This window comes from Lolium perenne, chromosome 1 (genome assembly GCF_019359855.2).
Source record: "Lolium perenne isolate Kyuss_39 chromosome 1, Kyuss_2.0, whole genome shotgun sequence".
Taxonomy (NCBI): Eukaryota; Viridiplantae; Streptophyta; class Magnoliopsida; order Poales; family Poaceae; genus Lolium; species Lolium perenne.
The window spans coordinates 141,907,064-141,929,812 of NC_067244.2; the positions used below are offsets into that span (position 1 = coordinate 141,907,064).

At 44.6% G+C, this 22,749-nt stretch overlaps 1 pseudogene; it reads right to left on the reverse strand.

The window, feature by feature from the left end:
• Positions 1–10,421: 10,421 nt before the first annotated feature.
• Positions 10,422–13,224, reverse strand: LOC127306339 (uncharacterized; annotated as a pseudogene).
• Between the last annotated feature and the right edge of the window lie 9,525 nt (positions 13,225–22,749).

Sequence of the window (22,749 nt, forward strand, 5' to 3'; positions counted from 1 at the left end):
TAGTTCATCACAAAGTTCTTGTAACTAGGTGGCAGTGATTGAAGGATACGATTAATCCCCAGTCTGTTAGGAATAACTATTTCCAAGTCACTGAGTTTCTTCGCATGCCCGGTCATAACGAGCATGTGCTCACTAACGGAGCTACCTTCTTCCATCATGCAACTGAAGAAGTGTTTCGATGCTTCATAGCATTCCACGGCCGCATGAGTTTCAAAAATAGTCTTCAACTCTTTTATCAACTCATGTGGATCGTGGTGCTCAAAACATTTTTGAAGATCGACTTCCAGACTGCATAGGATGGCACACTGAACTTGAGAGTACCGAGTTTTTCGAGTTGCGTAAACATTCTTTACTTCATCGGTTTCAGTTTCTGCAGGAGGGTCACCTAGCGGTGCATCAAGCACATATTGCAGATTTCCGCCAGCGAGGAAAATCCTCACATGACGGAACCAGTCGGTGAAATTGCTACCGTTGCTCTTAAGCTTTTCTTTCTCTAGGAACTGGTTAAAATTGATTGGGGACGCCATATCTACAACATATATTTGCAATAGTTTAGACTAAGTTTATGACAAATTGAGTTCAAATTTTAATTCAACATAATTAAAAATCTAGGTGAACTCCCACTCAAAACAATATCCCTCGCATTGTCTTAGTGATCACACGAACCAAATCCACCACACCTAAGTCCGATCATCACGAGACAAGGTGTAATTTCAATGGCGAACACTCAAAGTGTTCATCATATCAATCATATGATTCATGCTCTACCTTTCGGTATCACGTGTTCCGAGACCATGTCTGTACATGCTAGGCTCGTCAAGGCCACCTTAGTATCCGCATGTGCAAAACTGGCTTGCACCCGTTGTATGCACTTGTTGATTCTATCACACCCGATCATCACGAGATGCTTCGAAACGACAAGTCTTGGCAACGGTGCTACTAAGGATGAACAATTTATTATCTTGATATTTCAGTGAGAGGGATCATCTTATAATGCTACCGTCGCGATCTAAGCAAAATAAGATGCATAAAAGGATTAACATCACATGCAGTTCATATGTGATATGATATGGCCCTTTTGTCTTTGCGCCTTTGATCTTCATCTCCAAAGCACGAACATGATCTCCATCATCATCGGGCCTGATCTCCATCATCGTCGGCGTAGCGTCATGGTCAATGGCGCCGTCTTCATGATTGTTCTCCCATGTAGCAACTATTACAACTTCTTTGAAATACTACTCAACATGAAATTTAAAGACAACCATAAGGCTCCTGCCGGTTGCCACAATACAATAATGATCATCTCATACATATTCATCATCACATTATGGCCATATCACATCACCAAACCCTGCAAAAACAAGTTAGACGTCTCTAATTTGGTTTGCATATTTTACGTGGTTTAGGGTTTTCGAGAGAGATCTAATCTACCTACGAACATGAACCACAACGGTGATACTAGTGTTGTCAATAGAAGAGTAAATTGAATCTTCACTATAGTGGGAGAGACAGACACCCGCAAAGCCACTTATGCAATACAAGTTGCATGTCGAGCATGGAGCAAATCTCATGAACGCGGTCATGTAAAGTTAGCCCGAGCCGCTTCATCCCACTATGCCACAAAGATGCAAAGTACTCAAACTAAAGACAACATAAGCATCAACGCCCACAAACCATTGTGTTCTACTCGTGCAACCATCTATGCATAGACACGGCTCTGATACCACTGTAGGATAACGTTGCATAGAAAACAAAAATTTTCCTACCGCGAACACGCAATCCAAGCCAAGATGCAATCTAGAAGACGGTAGCAACGAGGGGATGATCGAGACTCACCCTTGAAGATTTCCAAAGCCTACAAGATGAGGCTCTTGTTGCTGCGGTAGACGTTCACTTGACGCTTGCAAAAGCGCGTAGAAGATCTTGATCACGGCGCCACGAACGGGCAGCACCTCCGTACTTGGTCACACGTTCGGTTGTTGATGAAGACGACGTCCACCTCCCCGTTCCAGCGGGCAGCGGAAGTAGTAGCTCCTCTTGAATCCGGCAGCACGACGGCGTGGTGTCGGTGGTGGTGGAGAATCCCGGCGGAGCTTCGCTAAGCGTGCGGGGAAGAAGGAGGAGTAGGGCGGCTAGGGTTTGGGGAGAGGGGGGCGCCGGCCACTATAGGGGTGCGGCCACCTTGTGGTGTTTGGGGTGGCCGGCCCCCTCCCCTTGGCCCTCATTATATAGGTGGAATACCCAAGAGTTGGTCTACAAGTCTTCGAATAAGACCCCAAACAAAAACCTTCCATATCACATGAAACCTACCCAAGCTAGGACTCCCACTAGAGGTGGGATTCCCACCTTCCCTTGGGAGGGGGTGGCCGGCCACCATAGGTGGAGTCCACCTGGGACTCCACCCCCTAGGGTTGGCCGGCCATGGTGGTGCAGTCCCTTCGGGACTCCGCCTTCCAAAGTGACTTTGTTCCGAATATTCTAGAACCTTCTAGCACCTTCCATAAATGCACCGGATCATTTTCAAACTCATAAAATGACTTCCTATATATGAATCTTATTCTCCGGACCATTCCGGAACTCCTCGTGATGTCCGGGATCCCATCCGAGACTTCGAACAATACTTCGAACTCCATTCCATATTCAAGTTCTACCATTTCAACATCAAACCTTAAGTGTGTCACCCTACGGTTCGCGAACTATGTGGACATGGTTGAGAACTCTCTCCGACCAATAACCAATAGCGGGATCTGGAGATCCATAATGGCTCCCACATATTCAACGATGACTTTAGTGATCGAATGAACCATTCACATACGATACTAATTCCCTTTGTCACGCGATATTTTACTTGTCCGAGGTTTGATCATCGGTATCACTCTATACCTTGTTCAATCTCGTCTCCTGACAAGTACTCTTTACTCGTACCGTGGTATCTGGTCTCTTATGAACTTATTCATATGCTTGCAAGACATTAGACGACATTCCACCGAGAGGGCCCAGAGTATATCTATCCGTCATCGGGATGGACAAATCCCACTGTTGATCCATATGCCTCAACTCATACTTTCCGGATACTTAATCCCATCTTTATAACCACCAATTTACGCAGTGGCGTTTGATGTAATCAAAGTACCTTTCCGGTATAAGTGATTTACATGATCTCATGGTCATAAGAACTAGGTAACTATGTATCGAAAGCTTATAGCAAATAACTTAATGACGTGATCTTATGCTACGCTTAATTGGGTGTGTCCATTACATCATTCATATAATGATATAACCTTGTTATTAATAACATCCAATGTTCATGATTATGAAACTAATCATCCATTAATCAACAAGCTAGTTAAGAGGCATACTAGGGACTCTTTGTTGTTTACATATCACACATGTATCAATGTTTCGGTTAATACAATTATAGCATGGTATCTAAACATTCATCATAAACATAAAGATATATATAATAACCACTTTTATTATTGCCTCTTGGGCATATCTCCAACAGATGTCTCGTGGAATGATTGAGCTCCACCATGTTGATGCCAGGAAACGGTTGCGTGTCCACCTTCATGGCAAACTGACCAAAGATCAAACGGCCTTGTTCTATCGCCGTTTGGATCTGCCGACGCAACTCTTTGCAGTCATTGGTGATATGGGTGAACGAGTGATGCCACTTGCAGTACGGCCTCCCGTTCATCTCTTGCGCCGTAGGGATTTTATGGCCTTCAGGTAACTTCAGCTGTTTTTCCTTAAGCAATAAGTCAAATATTTGCTCAGCTTTGCTTATATCGAAGTCAAACCCTTTTGCAGGCCCTTGTTGTTTCACCCATTTGCAGGACACGGGATCTGCCCCCCGAGCCCATTCAGCCACGGCTACTTCCTGGTCTTCTGCAGAGTCCCCAACTTCTTCCGTCTCGACCAGGCCTATCGGGCGCTTGAACTTGTCTTGGTACAATTCTGGGTGGCGCTGCTCATACAATGTTAATTTCTGAGCCATGTGCGCCAGTGAATTGTATTCCACCTGGAAAGCCAGATCCTTGATCGGCGCTGCGAGGCCCAACACTGCCAGATCGACTGCTTCTTTCTCATTCAAGCGAGCCGAATAACATCTATTCTTGACAGTCCTGAAACGCTGGATGTATTCCGACACCGTTTCTCCACGCTTCTGCCGCACCTACGCTAGATCGGCAATGCCAACCTCGGTAGCTTCTGAATGATATTGAATATGAAACTGCTCTTCCAGCTTCTTCCACGTCCGGACTGAATCTGGTGGCAACGAGGTGTACCACCCAAAAGCTGGTCCTGTGAGAGATTGCGCAAAAAACCTCACGCGTAATGGATCTGATGCTGAAATCATGCCCAATTGTGCCAAATATCGGCTCACATGCTCGATTGAGCTAGACCCTTCTGATCCATTGAACTTTGAGAACTCAGGGAGTCGATACTTGGGCGGCAGTGGAATCAAATCGTATTCGTTGGGGTACGGCTTGGAATAGCCGATTGTTCTCTTCTTTGGCAGGATGCCGAACTGGTCTCTCAAAATTGTACTGATTTGTTCCACGGTATTAGCTGCAGGGGTTGAGCTTTCATGACTCGTCCCGGTGGCATATTTAGCTAGCCACGCCTGTTTATCGGCGTCCGCTCCAGAAATCCCTCCTGTTGTAATCTGGTTCGTGCGTGCCAAGTTGTTGGAGTCTGGCACGTATGTGCACACGTATCCATGTGGGATCTCTTTAGGCGGCTCTTGCAGGAACTGGTAATCGCCAGGATCGCCTCCAATCTTGTAGACGACCTATGCCGGTGAACCCGGCGACTCTGGCGCTGCAAGCGCGAATGGCAGCTGTGGTCTGGTTTGGAACGGTATCTCTCCCTGGTGAGTTCCTAGGGCAGGCCCTGACGGAGAGTACTGATGCTTCATGATTTCCTGAACCACGCGAACCGCAACGCGCTCGAAAGCGTTTACTAGGCTCTCAGAATGACGGTGTAGAGAATGAGCTACCATGTAATTAACTTCCTGCGTAGAGCTCTGGTGCGTTCTTCTGAAGGGGTAGACAGATCCACTTCATCGAGAGCCCCTTCGGGGGAGAACCCTTTCCACCTAACGCCATGCCATTCTCGAAAGAGCCGATGAGATCGGCTTCGAAGACAACTTTAATCTCATCATATTTCTTCTTGTGCTCCTCACGCAGTTCTTCGTAGGTGATTGGTGCCTCCGCCATCTCAGCTGCAGATGTTGACGCAGTTGATGTAGAAGGTCCCACCGGGCGTGCCAGAATGTGTTGCCTGCCAAAATCCACCGACGAGTAGCGACGAGCAACACGAAGAGCCGGGAGGCTCCCAGAACTGCTGGTGGGCCCTGGTCCCTCGGGCAATGGCCCGCAAAACTCCAGCACACGTCCTGGCTGTTGCGAGGGCGTGCCACCTGACCTATACCTGGTCAGGAAGGTGATGGATTGCTTCAATTAGTTTCCTGCATGGCAGACACGTAAACATTAAATCCGAGCCTCGATCGGCTCTCAGGTTGCCCTGTGAATCGGCTCAAGGAGCCGATCGACCCATGGTTCGTATTGGATCTACAATAACATGGGGGTCCTGCTTTATCAAAATTAAGTTAAATCGACCTACGACAGTCTAGGGTTTTCACCACATAATTGGAACGTCCTACACGTAGTTGAGCCTGGCAGACACAGAAGATAACGACAAGCTAGTCTTAGAAAAGGCCTAAAAACCAACACAGAGTCAATTTCCGGAACAACTCCTCTAGGATCGGCAAACCATACCTTACGCACTACTGGATCATTCAACCCGTTTGCAAGGCCTAATCATGCGGATATCAAACTAATCCTTGGAGATCAAGGAACAACCATAACAGATCAGATCTACTAAATAAAGACCAAGCAAGCTGCTGCCTTTACACCTAAGATAGGTGCAAAGGCAGCTAGATATGTAGAGGTAGCCTAGCTAAGCAAACATGTAAAAGTATTGATGCTAGCCGCAACACATCCAAGATAACGGTGTTACTCGCCATCAACAAAGCTTCAGTACGAGCAACACAAAACAACGAATAAACTGATACTACCTAGATCGCAAGATGCGATCTAGGTAGCATGGCGCTTACCCGGAAGAAACCCTCGAAACAAGGGGTGGCGATGCGCCTAGATTGTGTTTTTTGTGAACGTGATCGTCCCTTTTCCTCAATAACCCTAGGTACATATTTATAGTCCGTGGACTTTCTATCTTTGGAATAAATCTAGTTGTATACGAGCTAAACTCTATCTCTTAATTTTAACTGAAACGTAATCTACCATAATATACAGATACACGGGCAACCTAGCCCAAATTCTCGCAGGAGGCCGATTCATAAACACTTCGTGCGCATATCTTCTAAGCCCATCTCGATCACGGCCCAACTCCCAGTGCGACTGAAATCTGGTGATAACACAAGGTTATATCATTATATGAATGATGTAATGGACACACCCAATTAAGCGTAGCATAAGATCACGTCATTAAGTTTTTTGCTATAAGCTTTCGATACATAGTTACCTAGTCCTTATGACCATGAGATCATGTAAATCACTTATACTGGAAAGGTACTTTGATTACATCAAACGCCACTGCGTAAATGGGTGGTTATAAAGGTGGGATTAAGTATCCGGAAAGTATGAGTTGAGGCATATGGATCAACAGTGGGATTTGTCCACCCCGATGACGGATAGATATACTCTGGGCCCTCTCGGTGGAATGTCGTCTAATGTCTTGCAAGCATATGAATAAGTTCATAAGAGACCACATACCACGGTACGAGTAAAGAGTACTTGTCAGGAGACGAGGTTGAACAAGGTATAGAGAGATACCGATGATCAAACCTCGGACAAGTAAAATATCGCGTGACAAAGGGAATTGGTATTTTATGTGAATGGTTCATTCGATCACTAAAGTCATCGTTGAATATGTGGGAGCCATTATGGATCTCCAGATCCCGCTATTGGTTATTGGTCGGAGAGAGTTCTCACCCATGTCCACATAGTTCGCGAACCGTAGGGTGACACACTTAAGGTTTGATGTTGTAATAGTAGAACTTGAATATGGAATGGAGTTCGAAGTATTGTTCGAAGTCTCGGATGGGATCCCGGACATCACGAGGAGTTCCGGAATGGTCCGGAGAATAAGATTCATATATAGGAAGTCATATTCCAAGTTCGGAAATGATCCGGTGCATTTATGGAAGGTTCTAGAAGGTTCTAGAAAAGTCCGGAAGAAATCACTTTGGAAGGCGGAGTCCCGAAGGGACTCCACCACCCATGGCCGGCCAACCCTAGGGGTGGAGTCCCAGGTGGACTCCACCTAAGGTGGCCGACCACCTCCCCCTCATGGAAGGGTGGGAATCCCACTTGGGTGGGAGTCCCACCTTGGGTAGGTTTCCCTACTACATGGAAGGTTTTGGTTTGGGGTCTTATTCGAAGACTTGTAGTCCAACACTTGGGGTTCCACCTATATAATGAGGGGCATAGGGGAGGGGGCCGGCCACCACAAAGCCATAGCTTGGCCGCACCCCTCAACTGGCCGGCCACCCCCTCTCCCAAACCCTAGCCGCCCCACCTCCTCCCTCTCTCCCGCAACGCTTAGCGAAGCTCCGCCGGAGATCTCCATCGCCACCGCCACCACGCCGTCGTGCTGCCGGATTCAAGGAGGAGCTACTACTTCCGCTGCCCGCTGGAACGGGGAGAAGGACGTCGACTTCATCAACACCGAACGTGTGACCGAGTACGGAGGTGCTGCCCGAACGTGGCACCGTGATCAAGATCTTCTACGCGCTTTTGCAAGCGGCAAGTGATCATCTACTGCAGAAACAAGAGCCTCATCTTGTAGGCTTTGGAAATCTTCAAGGGTGAGTCTCGATCATCTCCTCGTTGCTCCCGTCTTCTAAATTGCATCTTGGCTTGGATTGCGTTCTCGCGGTAGGAAATTTTGTATTTTCTATGCAACGAATCCCTACACCATGCACCACCGAAATGTTGTATTTCTGTGGCGTATTTGGCAGAAAACAGCGCATGGAGCTCCATGCGCCACAGAAGATTTTCCAACCGTCCACGCCTCCCCCAGATCCTCTTTTTATTTTTCAGAAAATCACCGAAAATTATAAAACTTCCAAAAAATTTCCTTTAAATTGTACTGATACTAAGTGGTATACTTGTAGGCAAATTTGTAAAACATGAATTTTGATGTATTTTGCAAAAAAGAAAAAGTGATGAACTCTTTAAACTGGATTGCTGGTTGCATATGAACTCGAAAAAAACGCACAATATATCAAAATGACCAGGAGAATATATCAAAATGACCGGGAGGAAATTCTACATCCGAATTCACCAAGGCTTACCCGGTTAGCCAATTTTTAGAATCGGAAAATTCGAAAAGAGTAAAAAGTTACGGCAAAGTCAAGATTTTTTCCTACAAAAATAAAAAAATCCGAATTTTTTTGTGGCGCACCATATGCCCATGCGTCACAGAATGTTTAGTCTCAAATTTAAATTTCTGGGGCACCTATCTCCCTCTATCTTTTCTCCTCCTCCTCCTCCTAATCTTCCACACCCGACGACCACCACCACCTCCTCTTCCTCCTTTGGCGACCACCTTCTCTTGCTCCGGCAACCTCCTTCTCCTCCACCGACGACCACCACCACCTCCTCCTCCGGTGACCGCCTCCTCCCCTACCTCCGGTCGGCCGCCTCCTCCTCCTCCACCACCCACCCACCAACAACCTCCGGCCGGCCTCCTCCTCCACCCACCCCACCCCACCCACCCACCTCCGACAGCCTCGGGAAAATTTCGAAGAAAATATCCGGCGGCCCTAGATCTAGATCTGGCCACTATTTTTTTAATTAAAAAAAAATTGTGACGCACCACCGCTGGATGTGCCACAGAAAGTTTTCTGTGGCGCATGTCGGCCCGATGCGCCACAGAAATATCATTTTTCTGTGGCGCATGGGTTCGTGCGCCATAGAATTCAAATTTTTGCGGCGTGAATTCGCACCTACAGAATTCCAAAATGGTGCGAAAAGCCTTTTCCTACCAGCGATGCCTTGTGTCCAGACATGTTCGGAAGCGCGGGAGATAGGACATTTCGACATAACTCTCCGCTTCGCTGCCCTCATCGATGAAAATCCACTTTGTCATCCATTCGCCGAAAATTTGCATGAGTAAGTATCAAAATAATGTGTACATGCAAAAACTTATGTCAACTTATTTTGAAACTTTGAAATAGATTTTTTTTTTTGCTTTTAAATAAACCAGGACCCCGGATTCCTCTAGCTACTTTCGAATAAACATCCTGGTATATAAGTACTTCCTCCATGGAAAACTTAAAACGATGGCCGAGCTACACATAGCCCTTTATTTGTAAACACTCATAATTCATATTTCAAAGTTTTAAAAAAGCCAAAACAAAATTCTAGAGATAGCCAATGATGTATACTAAAATGGTGTAAAATCTCAATATAAACTAGTACTTCATATTGTAGGCTACACAAAAATAACAAATGTTATAGTGAATAGTGCATATTTCAAAACTATAAAATTTGTCAGATTTTATCAATTTCATGTAGCCTAGAATACAAATCAGTTTGCATTAGGATTTTACACCATTGTTGAATACATCATTGGCTACCTCCAGAATTTTGTTTCGAATTTTTTTAAAACTTTGAATCCGAATTCTGAGAGTTAAAAAAAAAGAGCTACATGGCTTCCAAAACACAAACCTCCTCCCTCCGCCCCTAAAAAAGCTGGTCAACTTTATCTAGATACAGAAAAATTTAGACAGGTTATAGATACATCTGTATCTAGTAAAAGTTGAGCAGCATTTTTTTTTTGAGAGAGAATCCTTTGTAGACACCAGGATGGTATCAAAATGAAGTTGTCTTATTCATTGTAATCAAGAATCTTATCCACTATAACTGACAATACGGATCATCTGATAATTAGTACAGATGTCTAACTGCCTGTTGGCTAACCAACTGTGAATACACCAACAAGGATGAAATCGCTCCTGTTAGTATCGATATGAAAAGGATACAAAGATGCAACTGTTTGAGTGTGATTGTAGAAGTGTTGCCCGCAACAGAAAACACTAAGAATGCCATAATAAACATATTATGCACATGACGTTGTTCATAGTAAATTAGGGAAACTGCAGTGGGAAATTAGGGGTGCAGGTAATTAGTGTTAATATTTATTTGCGAACCTGTAGACTGAACATTTGGAGGTGCTAAAAGTACTACGACATGCATCATGCTTGTTCAGTCTATCTATTCACTGCACTTGACGAAATGTAGGCAAAAAAAGGTCAAGAAACATTAGTAAGTCTGTACCACATACATGATAGATCAACCATGGTTGAGCAAGGCGTAATAGTATCCCAAAGAAACATTCCAATTTTTCCCCCAAGTGCCTTTTGATTTAGCAAAATGAGATTTATCATGATTAACACTAAGAATCTATTTCACATTGTATCGAAGAAAATACAGAAACTACCTTCAATAACTACCAAGTATAACAAGCAGCCGATTACTGCCAAGTGCTTGAGGCAGAAAAAGAGCCCCGGGGACACTTGATCCAAAGAATGTAGGATGATAACTACATCTTCCAGGTATCATCTGGACAGAAAATATACATCTCTGTTTTCATCAATCAAGAGAATCAGAAGCTGATCCAAACGCTCCACGTCCACATTGCCGAACAAACATAAACAGAGTACCATTAATAGATCCCTTCACAGCACTACATAACCTTCTTGGTGCCTGTATATCAGCAGAATGATAATTAGCAATTGTAAAGGTTGAAACAATACAGGAGATTTCGCTAGTAATATTAGAACGAACCAGATGCCATCTTTTGCTTAAAGGGGACGCAGAAACTTGAATCTCTTCTATGTCGGGTAAAGGAGATGACCTGAAACAGAACACCTTCCTTTTGAGATCATCCCGATTGGTTGATCTTATATAAGAGCCTCTTGTTATGTTCCCGTCCTTCCAAACATCCTTCAAGAAAAATAAGACTGGCTTCTTGCACATAGACTTCTGAATTTCCTTAGTGTCAAAATCGAATTCGGTTCTCTGGCTCATCCTATTAAAAGCAATGTATGTCCGCTCAGATCGCTCCAATTCAGGAGGAAGAAGAACACTGGGGTACACTTGAACAACATAACCCAGAGAGATGGCAAATGTAAGCTTCTGCTTTACATCATAGCAAACTGAACGCTGCAAGAAGCTCATGGGTTCTGTTTTCATAGCCTTTGTAAAGAGCTCCAAGCTCTCAAGAGAGTTTAAACCAGGATATATAGGATCCACAAACTCCACATGGTGGATGCTGACGAAAGGAGCGATTGGATGAGCAGCCAATATACCATGGGCATTGCCTCTGATATCCCACTGATTATGGCACCAGGGGCAAAAGTACATAAAATAGAGTAAGGGGGTTAGAAGGATGCATTCAAAATTCCAAATCCACATAAATTATTCAACCGAAAAAAGAATATATGCAGTTAAAGGATGACGTTCACAGCAAACAGAACATCTTTTGTTAATCAGCTGTTATCTTTTTTAATGATGCAGTGCCTGTTCAACAGAGATATATACAAAGATAATAATACTCCTACTGTAAAACAAGTAAATAGCAAAGCAAATCTTAGCAAAGGAAAATACTAACATTCAAGGCCAACCAAACTTGCTTTTCTATCATAAACACTCTGGCAAGGACGTACTTTTGTTCATGCGCTACAACCAGTGAGATAACAACACGGGGCACAGATTCGGTGGTACCACAGAGGAAGGACCAGCTTTCTTTCTGTCATAACGAATCAAGCATGACACACATAGTAAAGTTCAGAACAGCGCATCAGGATCCAAAGCAAGCTCTACAGTGGGGCGAATTCCTCAGCAATCTCCACGCGTTTCTTTCAGTCAACACGAAGAATAAGTTACATTGCACTAATTCATGCATGGTATGGTAAGTATGTGTGGAAGAGCGCACTGTCCTCGAATTCGTGTGGCTGAGAATCAGTTTATAAGCAGAATCTACTAATCTACATAGTAGGACAGGCTAATAAGTGAGCCAATTGGTCGATGAGATTTAACTATTTGATAGTAATAAGATCCTTAAACAAGGAACAAGCGCTGTAAATGGCAAACGAAAGTTGAAATGCCGAACAGAACAGACGTTGAAGGATAAGCTCCATACCTGATGGAATCCATACTCCCGGGAAAGGGGCACGCCGAGCTCCGTAATGCAAGCATGGAGTCGGTCGTCGCTCCCATACAGCCTGGGGTACCTCTCGATGCAGACGTCGAGCGTCCTTGCGAGCGCCGCGGCGAGCGGGAAGCTGAGCGCGACGCCGCCGCCCCCGAAGGCCATGCCGTGGCTGAAATAGGTGTTGGCGGAGTGGCTCTCGGACGGGGCCCCGACGTAGACCATCTCCCTCCAGTCGTATTTCCCGAGCACGGCCACCAGGTTGTCCGGGGACAGCACGGTGTCGTCGTCCACGAGCACCACCCACCGCGCGGCCCCGCCGCCGCCCACCAGCCGCACGGCCTCGGCAGCGATGCGCGCGATCCGGAGCCCCGAGGGGTGGCCCGTCGGGTTGGTGTACCGGAAGCGGGAGGTGTCCTCGGACACCCGGATCGGCGGGAGCGAGCCCTCCCCGGGCGCGCTGGGCCCCGGCGCGCCGGCGGCGTCGAGCCAGACGTGGCCGCGCATGGAGGCCGGGTCCCACCAGAGGCGCACGTACTCGCGGCGGCGCGGCCAGAGGTGCGCCGAGCCCGCGATCCCGAACACGATGTGGCCGAGCGAGAGCGGGGAGGACGCGTCGGCGGCGGAGAGCGCCTCATCCGCCGCCGCCGCGGCGTAGGACAGCGCGGCGGCGGAGGAGGAGGATGCCAGGGAGGCCTGGGCCGGGGAGAGCACGAGCGCGAGCCAGAGCGCGGTGGCGAGGAGGAGCGAGAGCAGCGCCAGGAGCGCGGTGGCGAGCGGGCAGGTCCGCGGCGGGAGGATGGCGAGCGAGAGCGGGAGCGGCGTCGGCGGCGGGGCTTGGTGGGGCTTGGGCATTGGACACGGGGGACGCCGCCGCCGCCGGTGGCCACGGACATTTGGGGGGGTGGCGGGACGTGGCGATGTTTCAGGAATGGACGGTGCGACACACTTCCCCGGTGGTTGGGTTGCCCTCACCTCTCACCTGCGGTTGTAGTACTAGCACCAGTCCATCACCAGTCCAATACAAATCTCCCATGATTTAGAAAGAACATTTTACAGTTTTAAAATAATTATTCGAATCTTAGTACGGTTGGGTTATTTAAATTACTGTAAAATTTGAATTAGATTCGGCGGCGTCATTACGTTAGCTTAACCTGATGACACGCTAAGCCAAGATTTGAACGTGCACGTGGAGGGCGATGGGGAGCGATAGCGTGGTAATACTGGTGGACTGCTACTGACGATTCTACGAATTTTTGACTTGTAGTGTAGGCGACATGTATGCTTTAGAATAGAATATATCTCGCTGTCGTGAGCTATAAGATAGGACGACGAGGGCGCGCCATGTGTCTGGGGGAATGTGATTAGAGGATAGAGTATAGTATGTCTTTTCTTTTCTTTCATGGACACTGTGGAACATATTCCCTTAATCAGTCTCATCAATGATTGAACTACTGCTAATGTTTGTGAAATTTGGTTATTGCATTGTGGTACGGTGTTGCCGTGATAGTGAGCAACAGGTGTGCGGCTGGCTTGAGTTTGCAGCAACTAGTTGGAATCAGTGAGAATTACCTGTCAAGCAACCTAAGGTTACAGAAATGCTTTCCTAATCATGGTCAATCCCAAATGACAGGTAGTTGTCTGATAAGTGATGGTGTGATGGTGTGATGTGTGATTTTTAAATATGCATTTGATGTGTGATGGTGTTCACTGGGTGTTGTCTGATAAGTATATGAATTAAATATAAGAAGTCCTATATTTTCCGCAAGGGTACATTGGTCTGAAGGGCTGCGCCCATGTTTTTTTTGTCTCCTATGTATTTGAATTTATTTTATTTCATAGTTGGGACTTAAAATCATCCACCCATATTTTTTTTTCATCACCTCTCTTGTGAGGATCTCTTATCTTTGGTCTGAGGTCACAATCATCCATATCTTGATAAACCTTGTAGCGCTCTCTCTCGGTACACCACGAATCCAAGTGTATGTTGAGGCCTCAGACCACCTTCAGAAACAAAGTGCATGATGGAATTTCCAACGAGTCTTATTTGTATACGTATCAAAGAAATTTTACAATAAGGTACTGGTAAAGTGTACAGCGTGCGATAGTTTCTATTTCCGACTTGGCTCTAATTTTATCATTAATTTCTACGTGTAGGTAGTCTGTTAGATCCATAATAAGTACCGTAATTTTAGTTACTAACTAAAATCATGACACTTACTATGGACCAAGGAAGTAGCTTTTATAGTACTTTACTTCGCGGCAGCTCGTTTGACCACATACGTAGAAGTTTGAACACACCCAATGAGGCTGTTCGACCTCCCATGCTAGGTTTAGGAAGTTGGGTCCGGATGGAGTAGAAAACAAAATTTCCGAATTCTTGATAATTATAGAACATCGTAAGCATGATAAGTTTTTCTTAACAAAAGGGTAATATTGTATTATTAACGAATTAGTAGGCGTCGGTCAATTAATTAGCGATAAACTGGTCATAAACCTATATAGACACCTCGCCGACTGTCTAGAACACGACCTCCTCGAGAGCGGTTAGCCTGGCTACCTACACAAACGCCAACCAGTATCATTGTCATCACTCCTTATCGAGCGAGGAACTTTGATTTTACCAAAGAACAACCTCCTAAGAAGCCTTAGCCTCCCATGGCAAACAATTGACCCTTCACACAAAATACTGGCAGTTTCAATATATTTTGATGATGACCTCTAGAGAAGGAAAACAAGACCCGCTGATGGCGGTTGACGGGCTTGATGGAGTGTCTTGATTACTCCCCGACAACGGCGCCAGAAAAGTTGCTGCTGGCGTGTGGGAGTTAGAAATCCCTGGGGAGCAGCTCCTTGTGACGGTAAAGCACACGTCCGTTGGGAACCCCAAGAGGAAGGTATGATGAGCACAGCGACAAGTTTTCCTTCAGTAAGAAATCAAGGTTTATCGAACCAGTAGGAGATGAAGGCCACGTGAAGGTTGTTGGTGAAGGAGTGTAGTGCGGCGCAACACCAGTGATTCCGGCGCCAACGTGGAACCTGCACAACACAATCAAACAACTTTGCCCCAACTTAACAGTGAGGTTGTCAATCTCACCGGCTTGCTGAAAACAAAGGATTAAACGTATGGTGTGGAGAATTATGTTTGCTTGCAGAAAACAAAAGAGAACAATGATTGCAGTAGGTTGTATTTCAGATGTAAAAGAATGGACCGGGGTCCACAGTTCACTAGTGGTGTCTATCCAATAAGATAAATAGCATGTTGGGTGAACAAATTACAGTTGGGCAATTGACAAATAGAGAGGGCATAACAATGCACATACATATCATGATGACTAATATGAGATTTACTTAGGGCATTACGACAAAGAACATAGACCGCCATCCAGCATGCATCTATGCCTAAAAAGTCCACCTTCGGGTTAGCATCCGCACCCCTTCCAGTATTAAGTTGCAAACAACGTACAATTGCATTAAGTACTGTACGTAATGTAAACAATACAAATATCCTTAGACAAAGCATTGATGTTTTATCCCTAGTGGCAACAGCACATCCACAACCTTAGGGGTTGCTGTCACTCCCCCAGATTCAATGGAGACATGAACCCACTATCTAGCATAAATACTCCCTCTTGGAGTCACAAGTATCAACTTGGCCAGAGCCTCTACTAGCAACGGAGAGCATGCAAGATCATAAACAACACATATATGATAGATCAATAATCAACTTGACATAGTATTCCATATTCATCGGATCCCAACAAACACAACATGTAGCATTATAAATAGATGATCTTGATCATGATAGGCAGCTCACAAGATCTAAACATGATAGCACAAGAGGAGAAGACAACCATCTAGCTACTGCTATGGACCCATAGTCCAAGGATGAACTACTCACGCATCAGTCCGGAGGCGGGCATGGTGATGTAGAGCCCTCCGGTGATGATTCCCCTCTCCGGCAGGGTGCCGAAGGCGATCTTCCGAACCCCCCGAGGTAGGGTTGACGGCGGCGGCGTCTCTGGAACTATTCTCGTATCGTGGCTCTCGGTACTAGGATTTTCGCGACGGAAGGAATAAATAGGCGAAGGGGCAGCGTCAGGGGCGCTCGAGGGGCCCACCCCATATGGCGGCGCGACCAGGGGTGGGGCCGTGCCCCCCTATGGTGTGGCCGCCTCGTGGTCCCTCTTCGTCTCCTCTTCGGTATTCTGGAAGACTCCGTGGAAAATAAGACCGTGGGCTTTTGTTTCGTCCAATTCCGAGAATATTTCCTGTGTAGAATTTCTGAAACCAAAAACAGCAGAAAACAGGAACTGGCACTGCGGCATCTTGTTAATAGGTTAGTCCCGGAAAATGCATAAAAACAATATAAAGTATGAACAAAACATGTAGGTATTGTCGTAAAACTAGCATGGAACATAAGAAATTATAGATACGTTGGAGACGTATCAAGCATCCCCAAGCTTAGTTCCTACTCGCCCTCGAGTAGGTAAACGATAAAAAGAATAATTTCTGAAGTGACATGCTACCAACATAATCTTGATCAACACTATTTGTAAAGCATATGAGATGAATGAAGTGACTCAAAGCAATGGTATATAGTTTGCTAACAAAAAGATAATGACTAAACAACTGAATCATATAGCAAAAACTTTTCATGAATAGTACTTTCAAGACAAGCATCAAAAAGTCTTGCACAAGAGTTAACTCATAAAGCAATAGATTCTTAATAAGAGGTTTTGAAGCAACACAAAGAAAGATTTAAGTTTCAGCAATTGCTTTCAACTTTCAACATGTATATCTCATGGATAATTGTCAACACAAAGTAATATAATAAGTGCAATAAGTAAACATGTAGGAATCAGTGCACACAGTTGACACAAGTGTTTGCTTCTAAGATAGAAAGAAGTAGGTAAACTGACTCAACATAAAGTAAAAGAAAGGCCCTTCGCAGAGGTAAGCAGGGATTACTCATGTGCTAGAGCTTTTTATTTTGAAAGCATGGAAACAATTGTGTCAACGGTAGTAATAATTCATATGTATTATGCATAAAACCTCCTATAAGTTGCAAGCCTCATGCATCGAATACCAATAGTGCCCGCACCTTGTCCTAATTAGCTCGGACTTCCATGGATTATCATTGCATTACATATGTTTCAACCAAGTGTCACAAAGGGGTACCTCTATGCCACATGTACAAAGGTCCAAGGAGATAAATCGCATTTGATTTCTCGATTTTGATAGATCTCAACTTGAGGACATCCATACCGGGACAACATAGAAAACAGATAATGGACTCCTCTTTTATGCTTTAAGCATTCAACAACAGATAATATTCTCATAAGAGATTTGAGGATTAATGTCCAAGCTGAAACTTCCACCCTGATACATGGTTTTGGTTGGCGGCCCAATGTTCTTCTCTAACAATATGCATACTCAAACCATTTAATCATGAGAAATCTCCCTTACTTCAGACAAGACGAACATGCATAGCAACTCACATGATATTCAACAAAGGTGTGACAGGTTGATGGCGTCCCCAGGAACATGGTTACCGCTCAACAAGCAACTTATAAGAACTAAGATACATAAACGACATATTCATTACCACAATAGTTTTTAGGCTACTTTCCCATGAGCTATGTATTGCAAAGACAAGGAACAAATTTTTGGTAGCACGCAAGCAATTTACTTTGGAATGGCAGAAAATACCACATAGTAGGTAGTTATGGTGGACACAAATGGCATAGGTTTTGGCTCAAGGTTTTGGATGCACGAGAAGCATTCCCTCTCAGTACAAGGCTTTGGCTAGCAAGGTTGTTTGAAGCAAACACAAGTATGAACCGGTACAACAAAACTTACATAAGAACATATTGCAAGCATTATAAGAATCTACACTGTCTTCCTTGTTGTTCAAACACCTTTACGAGAAAATATCTAGACCTTAGAGAGACCAATCATGCAAACCAAATTTCAACAAGCTCTACGATAGTTCTTCACTGATACGTCTCAAACGTATCTACAATTTCTTATGTTCCATGCTACTTTTATGATGATACTCACATGTTTTATACACATTATATGTCATTATTATGCATTTTCCGGCACTAACCTATTGACGAGATGCCGAAGAGCCAGTTGTTGTTTCTGCTGTTTTTGGTTTCAGAAATCCTACAAAGGAAATATTCTCGGAATTGGACGAAATCAATGCCCAGGGTATTATTTTTCCACGAAGCTTCCAGAAGACCGAGGGAGAAACGAAGTGGGGCCACGGGGCGCCGCCACACTAGGGCGGCGCGGCCTAGAGGGGGCCCGCGCGGCCCTAGCGTGTGGCCCCCCCGTGACTCCTCCGACTCCGCCCTTCCGCCTACTTAAAGCCTTCGTCGCGAAACCCTCTGCACCGAGAGCCACGATACGGAAAACCTTCCAGAGACGCCGCCGCCGCCAATCCCATCTCGGGGGATTCAGGAGATCGCCTCCGGCACCCTGCCGGAGAGGGGAATCATCTCCCGGAGGGCTCTTCATCGCCATGATCGCCTCCGGATCGATGTGTGAGTAGTTCACCCCTGGACTATGGGTCCATAGCAGTAGCTAGATGGTTGTCTTCTCCTCATTGTGCTATCATGTTAGATCTTGTGAGCTGCCTATCATGATCAAAATCATCTATTTGTAATGCTACATGTTGTGTTTGTTGGGATCCGATGAATATTGAATACTATGTCAAGTTGATTATCAATCTATCATATATGTTGTTTATGTTCTTGCATGCTCTCCGTTGCTAGTAGAGGCTCTGGCCAAGTTGATACTTGTAACTCCAAGAGGGAGTATTTATGCTCGAGGAGTATTTATGCTCGATAGTGGGTTCATGCCTCCATTGAATCTGGGACAGTGACAGAAAGTTCTAAGGTTGTGGATGTGCTGTTGCCACTAGGGATAAAACATCGATGCTTTGTCTAAGGATATTTGTGTTGATTACATTACGCACCATACTTAATGCAATTGTCTGTTGCTTGCAACTTAATACCGGAAGGGGTTCAGATGATAACCTGAAAGTGGACTATTTAGGCATAGATGCATGCCAGATAGCGGTCTATGTACTTTATCGTAATGCCCTGATTAAATCTCATAGTACTCATCATGATATATGTATGTGTATTGTTATGCCTTCTTTATTTGTCAATTACCCAACTGTAATTTGTTCACCCAACATACTATTTATCTTATTGGAGAGACACCACTAGTGAACTGTGGACCCCGGTCCATTCTTTACATCTGAAATACAATCTACTGCAATTGTTCTTTACTGTTCTTCGCAAACAAACATCATCTTCCACACTATACATCTAATCCTTTGTTACAGCAAGCCGGTGAGATTGACAACCTCACGGTTCCGTTGGGGCAAAGTACTTTGATTGTGTTGTGCAGGTTCCACGTTGGCGCCGGAATCCCTGGTGTTGCGCCGCACTACACTTCGCCGCCATCAACCTTCAACATGCTTCTTGACTCCTACTGGTTCGATAAACCTTGGTTTCTTACTGAGGGAAACTTGCTTCTATAAGCATCATACCTTCCACTTGGGGTTCCCAACGGACGTGTGCTTTACGCGTATCAAGCTAAATTTCTGGCGCCGTTGCCGGGGAGATCAAGACACGCTGCAAGGGGAGTCTCTCACATCCAATCTCTTTACTTTGTTTTTGTCTTGCTTTATTTTATTTACTGCTTTGTTTGCTCTTATATCAAAATAAAAAAAAATAGTTGCTAGCTTTACTTTATTTACTGTCTTGTTCTCTATATTAAAAACACAAAAAATTAGTTACTTGCATTTACTTTATTTTGTTATCATGTCTAGCTCTGAACCTGTTACTTCTTCACCTGAGGAATTAATCTTCACTTTTAAACAAGGGGATGAGGAGAGTTTTAAAGATGCTTGGTCTAGAATTTTTGATTCTTATCGTAAAGCTGAACCTCAAATGACTCTAAGTCTGCTCCTTAGTAATTTTTATTTTGGGCTTATGATTTGCTATAGATATGCCTTAGATGATGTAGTGGGAGGAGATTTCCTTCATTGCAATGGTGATCAAGCTTTTAATGCCATAAAAAAATTAGTTGCATCACATAGTTCAACTAATAACTTTGATTCAGCTCTTATTAGCATTTATAATAGATTAAACACTCTTGAGACAAATACATCTTGCTTTAAAGAAAGGTATAGTCAGATTCGTGAGCGCCTTGATCATGTTTTAGTAAACTCTGAACCTTCAATGTGGGACCCTACTATTAAAGTTACTATTGGTGGTGAAATTTTTTATGCCCGTTGTGATATTACGTCTGAATTTTGCCTTATGCCTAAGAGTATTTATGAATCTTTGACACTTTGGGGACTTACTGAAGGAGGAGAAGGAATAACTCTCACTGATAACTCTGTTATAATTCCTGAGGGAATAGCCAAGGGTGTGTTCACAACCATTCTTGGAAGAACGGTATCCACTGATTATCTTGTTATTGAATGTGTAGGAACAGGACAAATCACACTTGAATGTGTAGCCAAGGTTGTTGGTGAAGGAGTGTAGTGCGGTGCAACACCAGTGATTCCGGCGCCAACGTGCAACCTGCACAACACAATCAAACTATTTTGCCCCAACTTAACAGTGAGGTTGTCAATCTCATCGGCTTGCTGAAAACAAAGGATTAAACGTATGGTGTGGAGAATTATGTTTGCTTGCAGAAAATAAAAGAGAACAATGATTGCAGTAGGTTGTATTTCAGATGTAAAAGAATGGACCGGGGTCCATAGTTCACTAGTGGTGTCTCTCCAATAAGATAAATAGCATGTTGGGTGAACAAATTACGGTTGGGCAATTGAAAAATAGAGAGGGCATAACAATGCACATACATATCATGATGACTAATATGAGATTTACATAGGGAATTACGACAAAGAACATAGACCGCCATCCAGCATGCATCTATGCCTAAAAAGTCCACCTTCGGGTTAGCATCCGCACCCCTTCCAGTATTAAGTTGCAAACAACAGACAATTGCATTAAGTATTGTGCGTAATGTAAACAATACAAATATCCTTAGACAAAGCATTGGTGTTTTATCCCTAGTGGCAACAGCACATCCACAACCTTAGGGGTTGCTATCACTCCCCCAGATTCAATGGAGACATGAACCCACTATCTAGCATAAATACTCCCTTTTGTAGTCACAAGTATCAACTTGGCCAGAGCCTCTACTAGCAACGGAGAGCATGCAAGATCATAAGCAACCATATATGATAGATCAATAATCAACTTGACATAGTATTCCATATTCATCGGATCCCAACAAACACAACATGTAGCATTACAAATAGATGATCTTGATCATGATAGGAAGCTCACAAGATCTAAACATGATAGCACAAGAGGAGAAGACAACTATCTAGCTACTGCTATGGACCCATAGTCCAAGGATGGACTACTCACGCATCAGTCCGGAGGCGGGCATGGTGATGTAGAGCCCTCCGGTGATGATTCCCGTCTCCGGCAGGGTGCCGGAGGCGATCTTCTGAACCCCCCGAGGTAGGGTTGACGGCGGCGGCGTCTCTGGAACTATTCTCGTATCGTGGCTCTCGGTACTAGGGTTTTCGCGACGGAAGGAATAAATAGGCGAAGGGGCAGCGTCAGGGGCGCTCGAGGGGCCCACCCCATATGGCGGCGCGACCAGGGGTGGGGCCGCGCCCCCTATGGTGTGGCCGCCTCGTGGTCCCTCTTCGTCTTCTCTTCGGTATTCTGGAAGACTCCGTGGAAAATAAGACCGTGGGCTTTTGTTTCGTCCAATTCCGAGAATATTTCCTGTGTTGAATTTCTGAAACCAAAAACAGCAGAAAACAGGAACTGGCACTGCGGCATCTTGTTAATAGGTTAGTCCCGGAAAATGCATAAAAACATTATAAAGTATGAAAAAAACATGTAGGTATTGTCGTAAAACTAGCATGGAACATAAGAAATTATAGATACGTTGGAGACGTATTACCCGCCCTGATAAAGATCTTTACAACCGGCTGCCCATCCGAGGTCATCGCCACCGTCCGAATGAATATACAACAACTATAACTTTGTAGTCGGGGTAATCCAACACGAATCTCATCAAACAAGTTGAAAAAGCTGACTAAGGAAGCCTCCCTGAAATATCAACATATGCGATTAAATATGAGCAATTAACATATGCTTCAAACAAACGATAGATGCAACAGAGATAACAATGAAGTAGCGGGATATAAATAGAACAACTATTATCTTAAAGCAACACACAAGAAGAATAGTAAATAAGAACAAGTATGAATTGCAAAAGGGAGACGAATACATCAGATGTAATTTTTGAAGTTCAAATTGTTTATGCAACTCTACGTCCTCATTTGGATACGCTCGGCATGAGTGCACCCTATTCCTCAGATTTAGCATACTTCTTTGCAAGCTCAAATTGATCAGAACTAGCTCAATCACTCGGGGTTGATCTTGA